Source organism: Coturnix japonica, chromosome 1 (genome assembly GCF_054131305.1).
Source record: "Coturnix japonica strain WE chromosome 1, WE-NBRP24, whole genome shotgun sequence".
Taxonomy (NCBI): Eukaryota; Metazoa; Chordata; class Aves; order Galliformes; family Phasianidae; genus Coturnix; species Coturnix japonica.
The window spans coordinates 95,629,819-95,650,148 of record NC_140663.1 but is presented as its reverse complement, the minus strand read 5'-3'; the positions used below and the strand labels follow the sequence as shown (position 1 = coordinate 95,650,148).

The window sequence follows — 20,330 nt, the reverse complement described above, 5'->3', positions numbered from 1 at the left end:
TTCCTGGGTACGCTGCTAGGTGTCTGTCCCCTGGCACCGTGGGGAGGTGACAACGTCAGCATACATTTATCTGTCTGTGTGTGGTGGGCATGAGGGAGAAGAGAAGGAAGTGCTGGTTTTAAGCAGCAGTGCCTGCTTGGTGCCTGCCTGCATGGGCTCATGGGGCAGGGGAGCCACACAGCACAGTCCCAGTGCACAGACAGAGTACGGAGCTGAGGACAGGTTTTGTACTTGAGGACCAAAAGGGGTTTGTTTTCTTTTCCTAGAAGCTGTGCTTGCAGAAGTGAACAGCGAGCAGTCCGGCTCCCAGCAGTTTCATTTGGCAGGTTTTCCTACCCGATGGTCTCTAGCTCTCGCTCTGCAGAACTGGTGGAAGCGCTGTTTTTTTTAATCCCGTCCGTTTTGTTGGAGTCACTAGTTCTGCATTCCTGGCTTGTCACCTCCCCTGCTCTGCGGGTGCTTATCTCACACTGGGCGGTGGCGGGTCTTGGGATGCGGCGTGGCATTGTGCAAGGTCTGTCTGTCTGGAAGGCAGATTGCCATAAACCGGCTTCAGTATTTTTCATGAAACAATCCTCTACTTCAGGGGTCAGCTGGAGGTGATGGTGTCGTGTTGCCTGGAATGACGGACGAGGCAGTGACAATCTGTAAGCAGCATAACTTGGTTGAGTGTCACCGAGCGGGATAAATGGCTCACTCAGACCCAACACTAGCAGGGAAGGCTGGCTGGGTTCAGGCTATAAGCTCTTTATAGCAAACCACCAGAAACAGTCTGAACAGAAGTGGTCAAATTGCTCTTGGGGCCCCTGGCTTTATGTGACTTCTTCACGCTTGGTCATTTCTCAGCTAGTAATATTACTGTAATTCCTTCATGATGTTATGTAGAAAGCACCTCAAGTACTGTGTCCAGTTTTGGGCCCCTTACTGCAAGAAAGACATTGAGGCCCTGGAATGTGTTCAGAGGAGGGCAACAAAGCTGGTGAGGGACCTGGAGCACAGGCCTTATGAGGAGAGGCTGAGGGAGCTGGGATTGTTCAGCCTGGAGAAGAGGAGGCTCAGGGGAGACCTTACTGCTCTTTATAACTACCTGAAGGGAGGTTGTGGTGAGCTGGTGGTTGGTTTCCATCGTGTAACTCATGACATGACTAGAGGGAATGTCTTCAAGCTGCACCAGGGGAGGTTCAGGCTGGACATTAGGAAATGCTACTTCTCTGAAAGAGTGGTCATGCAGTGGAATGGGCTGCCCAGGGAGGTGGTGGAGTTGACAACCCTAGCGGTGTTCAAGGAACGTTTGGGCATTGTGTTGAGGTACATGGTTTAGTGAGGGCTTTGGTAATGGGTGGGTGTTTGGACTGGGTGGTCCTGTGGGTCTTTACCAACCTTGGTGGTTCTATGATTCTGTGATTAGCAAAGCTGAGTGTGCAGGTGGTGTGTGATGCTCAGGAGGGTGACACAACTTCCCCATCGGTCCTGCCACCCCAGGGCCACCCAGCAGTGAGGGGACGCTGGCTCAGGGCACCCATGTCCTTCCTGCCCCCTGCTGATGTTGTGTGTCCAGCTGGAGCCCCGCTGGTTGGGTGCTCTGCTCTGTTTTACCCCTCTGGCCTCTGCTGGTGGCTTTTGTGCCTGTTCACACAGCTGCTTGTTGCGTTAGGTTGGTCTTATAGTTTAAAAATAAAGGCCATAATTGCATCAATGTATAGAATGGGAGCAGTTCTGAAGGCAGGATGTATTCAGCTGCTTTAGCCTTCACTCTGGCACGTAGCCACGGCCTCGGTCAGATGCTTTATGAACCTAATCATAAAGGTCTAATTTACACTAGTAGGTTTTATTAAAAAAAAAAAAAAAAGAAAAAGAAAAAAAAAAAAAGAAAGGGTCAGGTGGCGGGCAGCAGAAAAAGCAGAACTTCGGCGCTTTCCTGTCTGCATATTCCTCCCTAATCCTGAAACTTTTCCAGTTCCTTGACAATTAGCGTGGCTGTTCACTCGTTCTTCTGTTTAAATCTGGAGTGTTTTTGTGACTGATTTCTACAGGATGAAACCCAAGTTTCTGTAAGGGTAATATACCACAGTGGCTGTTAATGAGATGATGAAAATACCACAATGAGGAGGACATAATTCTCTGAGATGACATAGTACAGTGGCTCTTTTTTTGAAGTGTTTTACAAAAATGGGGAAAAAGAAAAGTAGATCTATGTCGTTTGGCTTTCCAGTACATAAGGGAGATTATAAGCAGGAAAGGGGCTGACTTTTAACATGGCCTGATGGTGATATGACAAGGGGGAATGGCTTTAAAATAAAAGAGAGGAAATTTAGGTTAGATGTTGTAAGGAAATCCTTTCCCCAGAGGGTGGTGAGGCGCTGGCACAGCTGCCCATAGAAGCTGTGGTGCCCCATACCTGGAGGTGCTCAAGGCCAGATTGGATGCGGCCCTGGGCAGCCTGAGCTGGTGGGGGCAGCCCTGCCCACTGCAGGGGTTGGGGTGGGTGGGCTTTTAGCTCTCTTCCAACCCAAACCATTCTGTGACTGTGGAAGTGCTGGATTCTCCATCCTTCCATGGCCACCCCCTTCCCACCAGTGCTCACTTGCCAGAAGGACAGAATCCCTGAGCAGAGATCCCTGCAAGCTATGGGGAGAGTGCTTTGCAGCAACACATACATACAAAACTGTACCTGATTATTTCTGCCCTCTGCTTGATTGATTCTACCTGATTATTTCTCATCATATTCTACAAAAAGCTTTGGCACTTCTGGCTGGGAGACTAATTATGTTCCCATCAGCTTCCTAAGAACAGTGTGTTTTTGCCTAATAAAACTCTGTTTCTAAAATCTCCTGCTTGCATGGTGCTGCTGGGCTGGAGAAATGTCCTCCGTGATTCTCAGGCTCAATTTGGACTGCATTCTTTTGGGCTTGCCATTACCTGGGGGCTTGTAGACCAGGAAAATGGCTCTGGGTTTGAGTGGATTGCAATTACTGTGGCTTCAAGAAATGTTGCTCCTCACCTCTGTCTTCTCATGCTGGGGGCAGGTGGTGTGTGCAGGAACTCTTTCAAAGCAAGAGGCAATTAAGTGTGTAAGGGGCTGCAGTGGTATAGGGGCTTCTTTAGGGGCTTTTGATTCACAGCAAAGTGGAGTTGGATGCTATTATGTCATTATGTTTTAGGTCAAGGCATTAGTTGAGTCTCCCTTGATCCCAGATCTGTCGCAGCAGTCTCGGTACTCACTTCATTGACTTATGGCCATTTCTAAACTAGCTTTAAAAAGTATCTGGAACAAAAATGGGTTGCTTAGCAACATACTCCAGCCTGGGACTGCCTAAGAATGGGTCAGTGATTAACAGTTATGTACAATCAAGGTTAAAAATGCAGAGCAGTCTACAGCACTGTGCTCCGGCAACTGACATAGTTCAGCATTACGATGCTTGGATTTATGGTGGTGGTGAGTAAATTTACACTACTTGTTATCCTGACCTCACCAACGAGATGACTCAATACTTCAATTTTGTGAAATTGAGCCGAAGTCTCTTTTCTTTGCCAGTGTATTACAAGAGAAGGATTAGATGGTCATCAGCTGAGTAACACTGGCGTGATTTATATTTCACGTGCAGTTCTTCCCAGGGCTCTGGGCCTTCCCCTGGCTGTATGGATTCCCACGTGGATGGAAATGGATCTGAATGAGGGAGTGGAAAATATGGCGGGTAGCTATAGAGCAGAAGTGTGGGGAGGGAAGAGAAGGCGGTGTAGGCAGTGTTCTGGTTCTGGTCACCTCACTGCATGTTGACATATTGTTCTTCCAGACAAGAAAGTGACAAATGCCACATAAGCCTGATGAATATACTTTTCTGAGTTTTATTTTGGCAACATGAGCGTTTTCCTAAGTCCTTGGTGGTGCTTTGCTTTCTGGAGAAAGATATCCTTGGCAGCCCTTTCTCCTTTCACAGAGTAGAGAAGGAGGTGACTTGACTGTGATTTCATTTACCTCAGTAAATGTCCCAGTACCTATCACTTCTGTAGGTACACAGAGTGAGAACATCGATCACTAAAGCAGCACTCTATCCTTTAGATGTTTTTATAACTCTGGCAATGAAATCAAGCTTGTTTTGCCAAGTCATTTACTTTTATTATCTAATCAATTTCTAAGGGCTCTTGCCTATTTGCTCTTTTCTGTTTGTTTAATTAACCCTTCTTTTTAGCCTTGTCCCACCCCAGTTGTTTTGCCAAACTTGGGAAATAAAAGATCAACTGAGAGTGCCTCTTCAGCAGCTCCCAAGAAGGGCTGACCATCTCATCCTTCTCTTTCCTGAAGGTAATTTGTACCCCTTGAGGACTCATCTTCCATCTCTATCCGAAGCTGAAGGACTCATGGGCAAGAGGGCAGCTCTTTTCCTTCACTTCCTTGACGTTCTTCCTGCTTTTTCTCAACAGGCTCCTCCTGTCCTCATCCCAAAACCTTTCCTTCCACCTCAGAGGCGGGAGGCTGCATAGGGAGTGCTGGCTGGAGGTGGCCTGCACATGGAGATATAGATATGCTCTGGAGCATGCAGAAGTCTCACTGTCTGCCAAGGCTGTCAGCAGTCACCACTCTCTTCCCTCCATGGGCAGCAACAAGTTGCTTGGTTTCGCTTCATGGGAAGAGACAGGACTTTTAAACCAACAAAATCCAGCTGTATAGGAGAGAAATTGGCTGTTGTTGCATCTGCCTGCCATGCCTGCAGTCTGTGGGTGCTGGGAGTGGAAGGTCTGCTGTCTTCTTACCTGTGCCTGTAGCATGGTTGAGAGCCAGTGTGAGGTCATCCGGTCCAATCACCGACCCATCACCACCATGCCACTGAATCTTCCTCAGCCAGGAGGGAGGAGTGGCTGAACAGTGAATTATCTCTTATTTATTTACAGAGTGTTTCTGCACCTTGGAGAGTTCAGCAGGCCATTCTGTGTGCTGGTTTCTGACACTGAAAAAGCTGGGAATGCTCGTGGTTACGTTCATGTTGCTTCTGGCTCTCATGGCTTTCACTTTTGCAAAAATAAAATGGTTTTAATGTGCTTGGCATGTGATCTTTGATTGGAAATGAATGCTGTCAGCTATATTAAAAAGACGATAAATTATGTTGAAGACATGAGTTGGTTTCGAGGAACAGCACCAGAGCTATGCCGTAAATTGGGTAAGAGCCCAAATCATTCAACATGGCAACATTTGTCCCCCGTGCTCCATGTCCCACACCTGGCAGTGCAGTGTTGTCAGTCGGTCTCCCCTTCTTGGGCTGCTGCCTCCTGCTGCTGTATGTGCTCATTAAAAGCAGTGGGCTTTGATGGGCGAGGGGGAGATGGGAAGTGTAGCAAGGAGTGAGTTCTGATGGATAGGTGGATGAAAGCCGGCCTGACACATTCCTGCATTCGAGATTTATAGTCTAATCGTTCTCTGCTTGCACAGCAGGGGCTGAGCCAGCATGTCGTTATTTACATACAGGGAACATTAAACAACCCCCCCCCCCTTAAACCATATGCAAGCATAAAATCCAACAACCACTGCTGAGTAACGGGTAGCTGCAGAGGGTGAGGATAAAAATATAGCAGAAACAAACACCATGAGAAACAGTTACTGCAAGAAGTAGTGTGGCATTGGTGTGTTATTTGCCTGTGTCGAAGTGGAAGGGTGGCCCTGTAAACCTGTGTTCCTTTTCTTGCTTCTGGTTAACACTAAGTGTCCTGCACACGTGTGGGAGGTTTGCTTTGTCTCCTGTCCAGCTGCAGCGACATTTTTGATGTTGTAAGGAGCTCAAGGAAGACATGGCATGCTGGTCTCTGCATCTCCTTTAGGAACCAGTCCTGCAAGCACTAGGATTAATTTATCTGATGCTGAGGCTTGCCGCTTGTGGTTGCCTGAACTGTGATGGTGTCAGCCGTGCCAGTGTGGGCATCTCGGGTTTGGCATTGTTCCTGTGGATGCTTGGCAGCTCCTATGGCTGTGGCCGGGCTGCTGCCTGCTCTCTTGTCTTTTTCCATTGCTTATGTTACCGTGCAGTAGAACCTGCAAATAATTTCCTAATATAGGATAAACATCCCCTAATGGGTCTATGCTGTAGAAGCCATGCTTATCCCTCAGAAAAATTCTGGTGCCAGGTGTAGGTACTGTGGTCTCAGCATGTGGGTCAGATGCAGTGGTGTAGCGGTAATTGAGATAAGTGTTCAGATATATGTTCAGACGCTATTGCTTTGCTGCTGGAATCCTCTTGGTACTGATGGTGGCAGGCCCCAGCAGAGCAGCTCTTATCATAGAATCACAGAATGGATTGAGTTGGAAGGGACCTCAGAGCCCACCCACCGCAACCCCTGCCATGCACAGGGCTGCTTCCCACCAGCTCAGGCTGCCCAGGGCCCCATCCAACCTGGCCTTGATTTCTGGGGTAAGAAAAGCTTATTCTTGTGGGACAGGGGGTTAAGAAATTGATTTTGTATCACAGACCTAAAACACTATTTCCTTTCTGTGGTATTTAGCAAAGATGTCCTTGACATCTCTCTCATCATTTTAACTCCAGGACTCCCAAGCTCTGAATGGAAGGCAATGAAGATGCGGATGATGGGAGGCTTAAAACATTTTTGTTCTTAAATCCTCACTATTTTTAAGTAGGGTTTTAGAAATCAACTGTATTTTAATTTGGTTTGTCAAAGTATAATTACTGCAAATGAGGTAAGAAACTAATTTAAATATAGCAAGTGTAGTGGAGAATCCAATTTTCAGAAATCAGTAGAAATATAATTGGAGTCATTAAGTGCTGACTTTAGTAATTAAGAGTCAGCTTTTGACGTTTCAGGCTTGTGTTGCTAATTGCCCATGGAGAGGATAGAAAAATATTTTGTTTCCTGCAAAATAGGTTTCTCCCTGGATGGGGCTTCATCAGCTTTGTGCCTGCTTGGGCCAGGTGGACAGGTTGGATGGGGCCCTGGGCAGCCTGAGCTGGTGGGGGGCAGCCCTGCCCATGGCAGGGTTTGGGGCTGGGTGGGCTTTGAGCTCCCTTCCGCCCAAACCATTCTGTGATTCTATGACAGGGCAGCCCCTACAGGTCTTCCCTTGTCCAGAGTGTCTAGGTGCTTCCAAACATCTTGCTACAATGTGGGGTCTGGCCATGCTCAGCCATGGTTGTGGTGGAGTTGCAAACAGCCATGACTGTGTTTCTGTCAGCACCTGCGATCTCTAGCTCCATGTTTTAGTTGCATTCACTTCTTTAGGTGTGTGAGAAGAGCACTCTCTGTAACCAGAAATCCCTTTTTGCAGTTGCAATATTTCTTGCAGTGCCTTGCACAACAGTTTCCCTCCATTCCCTTGGGGGTATGACCTTAAAGCGGAAAGGGTGGGTTCTTGTGTTCACTTTTGTGCTCCAATAAGAGCATCCTCTGGAAAGCACCTTCTGGTTGTGCAATTGAGATGTGCACTGCAAGGAGCCTTGCAGAGCTGCCCTGCAACTTGGCCACAGCCAGGCTGGCACCCAGGCTCTGGGCATCCCTTCTTTGCCTCTCTGCAGCCAACCAGCAGTTCAGCTGTGCTGTGAGCTGAGCTGCCTGCAGCTCACTCAGCTCCCCACGCATGGACACCCAGCTAAGCTTCCGCTCGCAGCGACAGATTAAGGGAATAATGAGGATACGCTTTGCTCTAGGCATAATTTCTGCCCTGTTTTTGTTTTGTTTTTGTTTTTCTTCCCCGTTTCCTTTTGTTTTATTTCTTTAGACAGCCTATGCTGCTGCCTAATTGGATTACTAGGTCGTTACCTACTGGCCACGGACCGTGCAGAATCGGGACCGGTCCCAGAGGCTTAGTGCTTTGGGGAGCTGCTGGAGGCTGGCAGCCTGCTGAGCTGACATGCTCCCATGGGACCTCAGCAGAAAAAATGGCATTTCCCACAGAACTGCATAATGGCCGCGCGGAGGAGCTGATCTGTGCCTCTGCTTCACCTGGCTCCTTAGCTCCGGGAGAGCTGGGGGGAAAGGCTTTGTTTCCAACTAGGGCTGGCTGTCGTCTGGAAAATACATCTAAATGTGAAGCCTTGAGTGCAGTTCAGGTGTTTGCGTATGGGAGATGAACAGCTCTTACTTAAAAAGTGCTTTGTATCTTAAACAAAACACCTCCTTGCAGTTTCCATGGTAAGCTCTCCTTCATGATTGAATAACAGTCATAAATGGTTACATAAAACACAAGCGGAACGCCACACCGAAGCTGGAGGCTGCACGTGTCAGCTCTGTGTTTGCTCTTCCTACAGGGGAGAGCGCTGGCATCTCACGGCAAGCTAACTGGAGCTTCAGCTGCGTGCCTCCGGTTGTCCACGAGCTTCTTTCTGCCCGTCCTAAGTAAGGAGAAGCAGCAGGAGGAACAGCCAGGGCCAGATGGGACTTCATGGAGGGAGAATCGGAGACTCTGCCTGCAAGGTGCCCCGGTGCAGGTGGTGATGCTGAACTCTCTGGAGCTGCCGTGTTCACCTAGAACTTGTTAGACCCTTGCCAAGGTGAGTACAATTGCAGGTTGTCTACATACTGGCAGGCTGGACCGGAGGTGTGAGCATCGTGATGGGTGTCACTGTGGAATCTTTGTAGCCTGGTCCCATGCCTTGGGCTAACAGTGAGCTTACCCTCAGATGGAAGATTTAGGGTTTTTCCCATGGCTGTCACCAACCCTTGTGGTGCCTGTGATCTGATAAAGTGGTCCCCACTTCACTGTCGCTGCCATTGTGCCAAGGTCTTGGTGAGGATGGGATGTATGCAAGAGGTTTGTAGGCTTGGGGTCAATGCATAAGCCCCTACCCTTACTCTGCATGGAAAGGAAGAGTAGGGAAGGCAGGGGAGGAGCATAGACAGCATTATTACTGTCCATCACCAGCCTCCTACTGCTCTCCTGGCCCAGCAGTGGCTGTTGTGGTGTGGAGGGGGCTTCAAGGCTGGCCGAGGGCTCTAGGGGGTATCACCATGCCAACTCCCAGCTTGGAAGTGTGGCAGCCTCACTTGTTTCTGGTGCCATACAGAGGATGGTGTGCGACTTCCCAAGGATGCTCCTGGCCCCGGACATATCCTAAATAAGAGGGAGTGTGCTTTCTCTTTTTTAAATCTCTCTTTTATGCTTTTCCCTGGGGCTTTTGTTAACCGTGAAGCTGTTAATGCAAAATGAAGGCATGGAAATTTCATATTGTAGCAGTTAATCTGCCCTCCCTAATATTTTCCAGTTGTAAATTGCCAGTGCTAACAGGTACGTGCTGTTGCAACCAAGCAGCTGATCCTGCCAGGAGGCAGTGGCTGTTGTGTTTGGTTGTTACCGCCTCCTGGGAAGCTGTAACACTCCCTGCCCAAGCACAGCACTGTGATTAGTTTAACAGGGAGTTTCCAATTATTAGTTAGATGTATTTTTGCTAGATTTATTTTATGAGAAAAGGTGTTACATGGTCACGGGACAGCCATTGCAAAGTTCCAGGCTTTGGCTGGCTCCCTACAACACGTGAGAGTTGCTGTTCCCATCTGCCCCCCGTCTGCTGGCTGTAGCCATCGGGAGCGTTTGGATTAAAATGTTTTGGGGTGGGAGAATAAAGGAGAAGCTAAGCGCATTTCCTACCCTAGATTTTAGGAGTCACTTAAGGGAGTACGCGCGGATGAGCAAGGGCAGGGGCGAATTGCAAACTGCACTTACTGCACTCGTCTGGGGATTTTAACCCCGTAGTTTGTGCTGTGAAAGCTGTGCTTTTCTTAAGAAAGAGCAATAAAAGCCAACAAGCTTAAAGACCCTGATTAATTTAGAAACTGCAGCGGGGGAGGTGAGCTGGAGGCAGAAGCGCAGTGACTCTGGCTGACCTCTCCATCAACTCCTCCAAACAGCGGGAGCTGCCTGAGCCGTGGTGGGACCGCAGTGTCCCCAGGATGCTGCGGCTCTGCACTGTGCTGCTGCGGTGCTTCTGAAGGAGCGGTGCCAGGATCCGTCCTGAAAACGCCAAGCAGTGCTTTTGTGAAACTTGAAGAAGTTGGCTGGCTGCTGTACGCGCTCTCTGATGCGGCTCGGTGGCTGTTATGAAGGATTTAATTATCCTGATGACCCACAGTAACAGTAGGAACAGGCCTGTTCATGCCGGGCCACTGTAGTGTGTGTGGTTATTCCATTTCCCTCTTTCCTTTTCCTCTCTCCTCTCCAGCTACAAAGTGAAAGATGATGCCTGTGTTCCTCTTTCCCAGGATGGTGCGTACGATGGTTCCTATGATCTTTGTTTATACAGATCTAGGGTAGATTAAAGCTCCTTTTAACATTGTGGTGCTTGTCAGGAGGCTGGGTAAGCCTTTGGATGCATCTCACTGCAAACACTTCAGACCTCCTGGTAGCTTCCATCCTCCTTCCCTAATCGCACGTTTGTGCAGCTGTTTGTTTTGTACAGCCTCACAAACCCCTGCTCTAGGAGAATTTTAACCATTTGCATGCTCTGTTAAAGTTACAGCTTCTAACATTATGTAGACGGAACAAGACTTTATTAACCTACTCCGTGTGCACAGTACACTTTAGGGGGTTTGAGTGGCATTTTTGGATTGCTGCAGAAACTGCAGAGTGCCTTACTTTTGTGCATTGCCTCCACACGCTACAGGGAACTGCTGGAGTTTGCACAGCAGAATGCACTGTGTATATGTGGAATTACCAGTTGTATGTGATTGGTGAGGAAAATCCCACATACAAAGCAGTCCCATTTGAGGGGATCATAGGGAGGTGGCTGGAAGAGCACAAAACCTTGTGAGCGTTGCTGTGGCTGATAAGGATTTGAAGGCAGCTACAGTTGGAGCCCTGAAGAGTTGGGCTGGTTCCTTATCTTTATGTACCATGGCACTCCATCAAGTGAGAGTTAATTTTCCATTTCCTGAGTGAAGGAACAAAAGGAGGACTGCTGTTAGAGCCCTGGGCTGCTGTGAAGCTCTGCACATTCAGCAGAAATGGGGAGGCCTTGCTTTCTGGTTTACTGTGCTGTCCCCAGCCATTCCTGCCTCCGTGTCTGGGCTTCAGCCTCAGTGGCTGCTTTGTGCTCAGCATCCTCCCGAGTGGGGGCATGGAGTGCAGCAGTCATGTCCAACTCTGGTACCTTAATGAGTTTCATTTAGCAACACTTAAATCTCTCATCACTTTAAACTTTTTTTTATTTCAGGAATCGAAATGGAGGAGAAGACGATGATAATTTAGATTTAATGTCACGTTTTACTGGGAGTGTTATTTGTTACCGGTGAAGTGCACTTAAGTTCTGAATAAATCCTAGTAGGCACTTTTCATTTGACTGTATGGCCTAAGTAAGATTATTATATAAGCCTCTTCTCAACAGTTTTAAAGCCTAATTAAATATTCTCTCTTCTCAGTTGTAAAGGAGATATTATTTTAATTACAGAAGCTTTCTTCTGGCATGCAAAGCACTCTTCTACCGAGCAGAGTTTGGCAATTTCCTAGATTTGATATGCACGCTTTTGTGTAATCTCAGTTGAGTTCAGCAGAAAGCTGACCAGAAGATACGGCGCTCAAGTATAAATTATACAGTCTTTTCCTGTTTGTGTCATCCAGAGCTGGTGTGTCTTAACATTAGCGTGCGAGTTTCCATTCTTCATTGTTAGTGTAGAAAATGGAAAGTAATTTTATGACTGCCTCCCCTCTTTGTCCTCACTTTACCATCTTTGCCATCTGTTAACCTTCAAAAGATATTCCTGTGGCTGAAAGCTTACAATTGGAATAGAAAAACTGCCATCGTCTTTTATAACGTATGTAAAACTATCCAGATGTGTAACAGGTTGATGTGAACTGGGGCTCCGGTGACTTTGAAAGTGAGACGACGACCAGGCATGCAGCTCCCAGAAAACCAATCAGGGGTTATTTGTGGTTTTTTAAACATCTGGAATTATTTCCAGATTTTGCAGGAGACTTAATGTGCAGTTGAGAGCGAATTGCTTCATTTCTGTCTGTCTCATTTAGTCCCTCGTGTAGAAGACAAATAAAACTGATGGGAGATGGTTGTACGAACAAATGTTTATTGTTCAGCAGTGGTATGGTCTGCATAAGGTACTGCTTAGGTGTAGTTAATCCTGCCTTGCGGCAGCAGGATGCCTTGTACAACCTTCTGAAACTTCTTTCAAGCCTGTGATCTGGGCTTCGTTGGCTCAGAGCAACCAGGCGTGTTTCATGTAGGAGTTTGGCTGATGGAAGCCCTAACCATGGTTCTGTATAGCTCGGAATTTCAATGGCTTCTCACATTTCCCCAGTTAGTCATTCCTTGTCTTAATTTTTCCTCCTCTCCTGAATTGCAAACCAGATTCTTCTTGGTGGATGGTGTGTATCATTACTAGAATTTGCCCTGGCAACCAGATGGGTTTCCAAAAATAACTCACCCATTGTTGCAGAGCATCTCTGAACCTTGGGATGTTATACTGCAATCTCTCTTAGTGGCTTAAGGCTGTTGTTTTGTTTCTAATGACTGAACAAAAATAAACCGTACCGTGAGTAGACTTGACTTTGTGTGCAGAGTAATGCTATTTGAGACATGAGAGAAATGCCTGCAATGTTTACATGCTGAGGAAAAACGCCTTTGAAGCCAAAATATTTTTTCTGCGTATCCACGCGTATGATTTTGTTTACAGCTCGTTATCTGAACAGTCATCTGCTCAGTGAGCACCTGGTCTTGAGAGAGACCTAGTACCTGGGTGAGTGGCGCCATGCTTGAAGTTATCTGTGTAAGGAGCTGCTCTTGGGCCTTTAGCCCAACTACCTGGAGCTACCTGCAGGAGTGGGATGGCCAGGCAATGAGGTCTTTCCTTGCTCAGAATGGGGATATCAGAAGTTTTTGCTGCTGTTACTTGTTGGTTTTTTTTTTGTGTGTGTGCGCGTGCTAGTCTGGGAAATAAATCTAAGGTACTTTTGGACTGTGGGCATTTTCTAGTTTCAGAGTGGTACAAATCCAATATCTGGGATATCTCATGCCTAGTGCTGCAGGAGGATGAGGATGTACAGAGATGTGTTCAGTTGCTGATGGTCTCATTGTGGCAGTGCTGCTGGCTGTGATTATCTTGTCATTGCTTTTGGAGAGCGTTCCGCAGCCTGACATCTTGTTATACTCCCTTTCCTGCTTATCAGCAGAAGCTCTTGGTATCTTTTTCTCTAGCTATCTCCTCAATATCCTTTACACTTCGTATATTTTTAAAACCCTCTCCCTCATCTGTTTTTCCTTTTAATCTCAATGCAAACTCAAAATGAGGTATCCTGGATAACTTGGCATCAGCCCTATGTTTTATGCATCTATTTTAATTGCAGCTAGATTGAAAACCTAAATTCTTTCTTGTAAAACATGAAGATACCAAAAACTTCACTGTGTTTGGGTTAAAAACTGAATTTTGACAGAAGGGAAGAGGTGAGGAGCATTTCCTCAGCAGTGGTGGGGGCTTGGCTGGGAGGTGGGAACCCGGTTGTGTTGCTTCTCAGCCTTCTCAGGACAAGGCCCTGATCCCCACAGGTCTGCAGGCACTGGATCGATGGGGTCTCTTTGGAGGAAGCTTTTATAGACTCTGCCAAGGAGGCAGCTAGTTCTCTGGACACTTTGCTTCAAGGCCTCCTTGGCTTTCTCTAATATGAACTGTGAACGTGAATTTCATGGTGTGAAAGGATGTCAGTGGGGGACTGCACCAAAGGCTTGGGCCAAAAGCAGGTTGAAGTCTATGAAAAATTCCTAACTGTTGTTGGTGGAATCCATTTAGTGTCCAGAATGACTTTATGTTGACTTTCTTCTATATTATACAAAGACTGTTGAGTTTAATGCTTATTTTTCCCTTAAATGAGATCGGGGTGGGTCAGAGCAGTGTTTGCTGGTAGTTGCTAAGGGAGGAAGACATAGATGTAGTACTCAAGGATTTTGCTTCTGATGTGATCAAGCTCTACCATGCAAGGTTTCCTTACTCCTGCCTTTGCAAAACTGAAGTGTTTCTTAAATAGTATATGCTTGTTTGTCTAGGTTTATTCCTTTGTAATTCAGAAGTGAGTTAAAACAGTGGTAGGTAACTCACTATAAATATGTGATGACATGCAAGATGTAGGTTCTCGAGGGCCAGAAGTTACATAGATTGTTAGTATGGAAAATGGAGAACTGCTAGGATTAAAGTGAGACGTCAGACATTGATTTGCTTGTGTGGATGTGGGAGAGAAGGGACAATCAGATGTAATATTTTCTCTGAGTTTCAAAGAGAGAGCCTTTCATTATCTGCATTCTCTGGAGTTTTATGCTATATTATAAATATGCTATATTCCTCAGCATATTTTTGCCATATGTGTTTAGTTTCCAGAAGTTTATATACATTATCTGCTTTTCGTTCCAAACAATGTAACATTTATTACTAGTTTCATGAGTTGTTGTTTCAGGGGGGGGAAAAAAAAGTCTGCTTAGATCTGCCTGTAACTTTGATTTCTGTTCTGGCACTGTACCACGTGCAATATATACCATCTGCACCAAGGAGGATGATAAAAAATATGCCTATCAACCAAATCGTTTGTATTATTGTCTCAGTCTCATTCACGGCAATGCACGTGGTTTTGAGGAGGGTCACCAGTAGTTTGCTGCTGGTGAGCAAGATGGCTTTTAACTGGTAACCCATCCCCGTACAGTAGCAAGGGATGATCTTAGAGGTCTTTCCAACCTTTGTGATTCTATGATTCATTCCCAAGGCAGGGGGCAGTGCACCAAAAGTGCAGTGGCAAGGAAGTCTTAAGGGGGATCACACAAGGAAGCTTCTTGATAGCAAATTATTTTGCTTACTGTTCATGTCCTTTGCAACCTTAACGAAGAATGGATTAAAAGACTGGACATAATTATAATTACATGGAGGAATCAGTGCGGTGCTGTAACATTGTTTTCTCTGCTCACCGTCTCCTTGAATTACTTATGCTTGATTGTTACAATTGATTGCGATTGTGAGAGCTAATTTTAGTGCATATATTTTGTAATGGAAGCCTGCCAACTAACTGTTTGTGTAGTGGAAGGCAACAACGACGCAGAATTTGATACAGGGTATATTTCTCTCTTCCTCCAACCAAATGTTGGCAACCGTTTCATGAGCTTATTCACATATACATATATATACATGCATATATATAACACGTGTGTATATATATACAAATACATGTATGGACAGTATATATAGCCAAGGAAGTAGAAAATGTGGCCAACTCCCTGTGAAAAGCAGAAGAGCAACTTAGATAACTGTGATGAGTTTTAGGAACCAGCTGAATTTAATGCTGTTGAGAAAGCGATCATTTCCTTAGATACAGAACAAATACTAAAAGCAGTTGAGTTTGATCTTAAACTTTACATGATGGAAAAGAGGACAAATAGCATTCCAACCTTAAGAAAAAAATCCAATATGTTTAGTTGATGAAATTGAAGATAAGCATATGGGTATATAAATCTGGGCCCTTAGAAAATGTCATGGCAGTTTTCCTAGCAGCCTGGTCCAATTTCCAAGAAGTTCATTGTCAGAACTTGCAGGAGGAGGAGATTTTAGTTGCCACAGAACAAGCAGCAAAGGCTTATTCTTAAGTGAATTCTAACTCAAGGATGAATTAACTTTCCATGTCCTGTTTTCATATATCCTAGATTCAAGATACATTAATTAACTGTTTTCCAGGGCCTTTTCTCTTCTTTCACATGCCAAAGAGAAGGAAGACATTTTAAGTGGTTAACAGGGTGTGAAGAGCGCAGGTGGGTTGGTGGGGCTTTTAGGGCTTTTAGGGATGATTCTTCTATGGATTGAAAAGCTTAACTTAAAAAAGAAAGGTCATCTGGCAGATGAGTTTTGGTTACTCAAATTATTATGTGAGCTCATTGGTAAGGTAAGGTACACAAGCTAACTGTAACTCATGTCATCTTTATCCCACAGGTTTTGGTGTCTCATTCTGTCATTCTAGTTATGATTGTTTAAAAACAAGTTACAATTTGAAGCTCATATTGTACAAACATTGATCTTGGTCATCCTCTTGGAGTTATTCACAGATGTTAAGCCTTGGCAAAGTCATGGCCAAGTGTGGCGGGTGGAGGATCTATGTTCTTGAATCAACTCTTTCTTTTGTCTTCGTTTTGGGGATTTTTAGTTCAGCTCAGTGCCATATGGGGTTTACTTAAGGAGATAGTATGTCTCTGTAAAAGCGTCTTTAAAAGGGATAGAACAGTTTAAATATGTTCCAGAAAATTAATTAAAATGTCTTTCAATTGAAAGGAAATGAGACCTTTTTTTTTTTCTCCTCCAAAATAAAGCTCCAGCCCTGTGAAACGCTTTGCATCCATTACAAAAGGAACTTCAGTACATGTTTCTAAAATGGGGAATGAGCAAACTGCATCTGCTAGGTGTGGGAGTGACATTTCAAAATCCCACTGACAGTTGAATTATCAAACTAAACATCATCTTGCCTGTCCTGGTGCTAAGTGAGTAACTCCATGCTTTCCAGAAGTGAAACTGTCCCCTCCGAGGGGTGAAATTGACCCAAGGAAAGTGCTGGTAGAAACCCTCTGGTAGGACAGAGTCCTTCGTTCTCTACCTCAGTACATTTTCATTTCTGATGGAAACTTTAGAGCTCCTTAGCATCATAACAACATGAGGCAGGGCTCCTGTTTAGTTAGGAGTATTTGGGAAAGCCACCTTTGTCTGCCCTGAAATAAAGGTGGCCATATGCCTGTCTACAGTTCATCCCATCCAGTGTTGGGCAGCTCCTGCCTCTTTCCTTGTGGCTATCAGAAACACCTCGTTTAGGTGATGTATGTACAGGGTTATCCCTGCTTGTCTTATCAGAAATGGCTGAAGAAAGGGAAAAGTATGGCATTTCTTGAACCACGGGGGCTTTCGCTGTAGTTTTATACTTCAAAGTTTCTTCAAATGATAAAATAATAGGAGTCAGTGATGCTATAGTGATGTTCCTCAGTCATAGTTACCTACTTACTTACATCACAGTTTTCACTGTTGAACCACTTGGTGCATCACAGAGGCAGACCTTTGATGTCGTATCTTCTAATGGGAATGGATTGTGACTTCTTTGAGAAGTGAAATGTTGCAGTTTGGTCATACCTTTGGGAGAGGTGGTACTTGGTCCTACTAAATATCAGTGGGTTTTTCCCCACCTGAGGCTTCCACGTTTCTTAACTTCACAGTGGTTAAATACCATAGCACAGTCATTAGCTGAGGATAAGCAGGGAGGATGGAGTTGGTTATGGCCAGAGTGACTGGTGGATGTGGCAGGCAGCAGCACCACGCTGTGTGCTGTGCTATATGCCATCCCATATGCCATGTACTGTGTGGAGCTATAGTGACAGTTGTGCCCGGGGCTGCTGGGGGCTGCAAGTTGTCAGTAGTACTCTCGTGGTTGGAAAATCTAGCTCAGCAACACAAGCTGGGATTATGCGTAGGTACCTTGTTACCTTCTCTTATTTTTGATAGGGCAACACTGTTAGTGAAATAGGGCTTGGTTAGCTGACATGGCTCACTTCAGGGTGGGTTGCTACATTTACAGGACAAGATGTGATGTTCCCCTTGGGTGCTTCAGCCAAACCTGCAGTCTGCCTCAGAGGCTTACTGGGGAAAACACAGAAGAAACTGTTCTGAGCAGCACCGTGGTGATGGTGCGTGGCATGAGGGAGTCGAGGGGATGTGTGGTCTTGATTAGAATGAATAGTGGAAGTGTACCTGTGTGACACATCTTCTGCCCTTCAGGTTTAATGCCAGTGTCAGTGTTCGGCTGCTGGAGTGATCGGTGCAGAAAAAACACCTTTGCAAAGCCGACTTGTCTCAATCCTTCCTTTCTTCTCTGTGTATTTGTACCAGGAAGCAATTCTGTGCTGTGCAGCAGGCAGAGCACTGGCTCAAGTTGCTCAGAGGCTGTGGAATCCCCTCCTTGGAGGTCTTCAAAATCTAACTGGACATAGCCCTGGGCACCCTGCTCTGGATGTCTCTTCTGCAGCAGAGGTTAGGCCGGGTGGACTCAAAGAGCCCTGCTGACATCAGCTGCTCTATGATCTTGTGTTACAGTCAGTGCTTTTGAAGTATAGCTACCTCAAGGCAAATCAGAAGTATCTGCAGGTGTAACTATTACTTAGTAGTGGTAAGTAAAGGGTGGATTTCTAGGGAGAGCTGCTTGCTCCATGGGCTGTTCCTGGGCTGCAACATCAGAAGTGCTGAGAGCTGTGCATTGAGAAAGCCGGGCTGATATTCTCACGGAGATAGAGCTGTCTCGCCTGTGAATGCTGCATAACCAGGGCTTCAACTTGCTAATAGTGACTTAACTATGAGCAGTCAAGAATGTGTTGGAGGTGTAATATGAGAAGAAATGGGATGAGGTAAGAGACGAGTCTTGGGCAATGGCACAGGAGGAGATACCGCAGTAAAAAAAGGGAGGAATTCCCTAGCAGATGAGTGACAAAACAACATTAAAACAGGTTTTTGGGATTGGATGGAGGAGATGATGATTCAAGAAATGTAAACATGTATTGTGGGGGTTTGGCCTGTAGGAACACTGTGCTTGGAATAAATGGAATGGGAGTAATTTATCTATTTTTTTTATGGAAGAGATGAATGTTTTGCGGAGGCCTGCAGACAACTGTATGGTGGCTCAGTTTGCTGACAGAAGCCATGAGATTGCATGAATACTATCTGGCACAAAAAAGCTTGGGTAGCTGGCCATGTCTGGAAGGTAAGATGGTCAGTGTGGTGTGGTGTGTCAGAGGAAGAGGTGGGAGAGAGCAGGTCAGGGTGATACCCCACTAGCAATGTGGTATGCTGGTGTAGTTTTACCCTAGCACCCTACCCCCACACTTTGAGGCAAGTCTCTGAAACACAGAATTGCTTTTTTTTCCCATCTCTGTAGATAGTTCTTCTCTTTGCATCTCCTGTCCCTTTGCTAGCTCTGCTCCTGGTATCTCCCATGTTGGCCACTGTTCTCTAGGCAGGCTCCTTTCCCTTCAGCTCACATGGCTCTCGATGCCACCACTTCTGAAGTGCCCCCAGTCCCTACAAGTGTGACAGGAGTTCTTATGCCCTGCCTTCCTTGGGTGCAGGTTGCACGAACCCCTGGGTTGCACAAGTTGTCTTTTTGATAGAGTCTCTTAGAAACAGGACACTGGGGAAATGCCATGACCAGCTCTTTCCACTGCATGCCATAGGGGTGACTGTTAGAAACCGAGCTAGTAGTCTTGACTGTGTAGTGCAGCCTACGTGACAGTTATTTATTTATTTATTTATTCATTCCAGATTTGCAGCAAGATAGGGAGGAGCATTTGGACATGACCTGTCTATAGCTTGAGATGATTTCTGCACTGGCAAACACGCAAAGAGATAAAGCAATGGAGAGCTCAGGGCTAAATCTCCTCTGTACAAATGCTAGGAGCATATGTAATAGGATTGTTGAATTGGAGTTACATGTTTGCAGGGATAAGTACAGTATGGTGATACAATACTGTCACAGCCATTCTAAAGCAGAAAAAAAAAGACGGGATTTACAGCGGTTGTTGGGGATTCTTGGGTTTCGCTGTAGACTTCTAGAGTAACAAAAGAATAGAAAAGGCTTTTGTGGATGAGATGAAACAGATCTCTGAGATGGCTGGAGTCGTGACTGAGGGGAATCTCAGATGGAGGAAGCAGGAATGCTCCAACCTTACTGCAGTAAGGTAGCAAAGATTATTTTTACACAAAATATACAGAGAAGTAAACTGTGTATAGATCTTCCAGCAGAACTGTGAAGGAACAGGGGCAGAGCCCTGGCAGCTGGAAGCAGCTCACTTGCTCTTGCTCCTGCTTGTGCCCACCACAGGGGAAGCTGTGAGAGGGGCCAGTGTCACTTTCTCAGGCTCTGCCAGGCAGGTGGAAAGCGAGCTTTGCAGCCTTGGGTATCGATGCACATTTTGATCCTTACAGAGTGACCAGCGCTGCTCCTAATTAGAATGACCAGCAATGTATTTTCAGAGCTCCAAACTAACATCCTTTGTGTGCGTGTAGTAATGCTGATATAATTCCTGACTCCCCAGGAAAGCACAGAGCCCTGGGGGTCACCCATGCAGACCTCACAGATCATTTCTACCTCTTGTCCCCTACAACCATGAAAATCTCCATCTATGCTGATGACTGCCATGACCACTACAGTGCAGCTGTGGGGTGAGGATGCAGCGTGGCCCATTTCCAGCCTCTGCTGCTGCAGGCAGCGCTGTGTCCAGAGGGCTGCCACCAGAAGCCTGCCCGCTTTATTTTTAGTTCGGTTTAGGGGATTGCTACATTTCCTTGCTGTTTGTTGTTGCGGTTGCTAATCCTGTGGGCAGATTGATCGCTTCCTTGTA

At 46.0% G+C, this 20,330-nt stretch overlaps 1 protein-coding gene across 5 annotated transcripts in view; it reads left to right on the top strand.

Annotated features, from left to right (window-relative positions):
• TIAM1 (TIAM Rac1 associated GEF 1) overlaps nt 1–20,330 on the top strand; it is a 163,479-nt gene that overhangs the window by 19,503 nt on the left and 123,646 nt on the right. For 4 of the 5 annotated variants that reach the window (XM_085528103.1, XM_015881158.3, XM_085528092.1 and 1 more), the window contains exon 2: nt 8,247–8,489. The exons of the other annotated variant lie outside the window; for it this stretch is intronic. The gene's annotated coding sequence lies outside the window, so the exon portion shown is untranslated. The remainder of the gene's footprint in view (nt 1–8,246; nt 8,490–20,330) is intronic. 5 annotated transcript variants of the gene reach the window in all.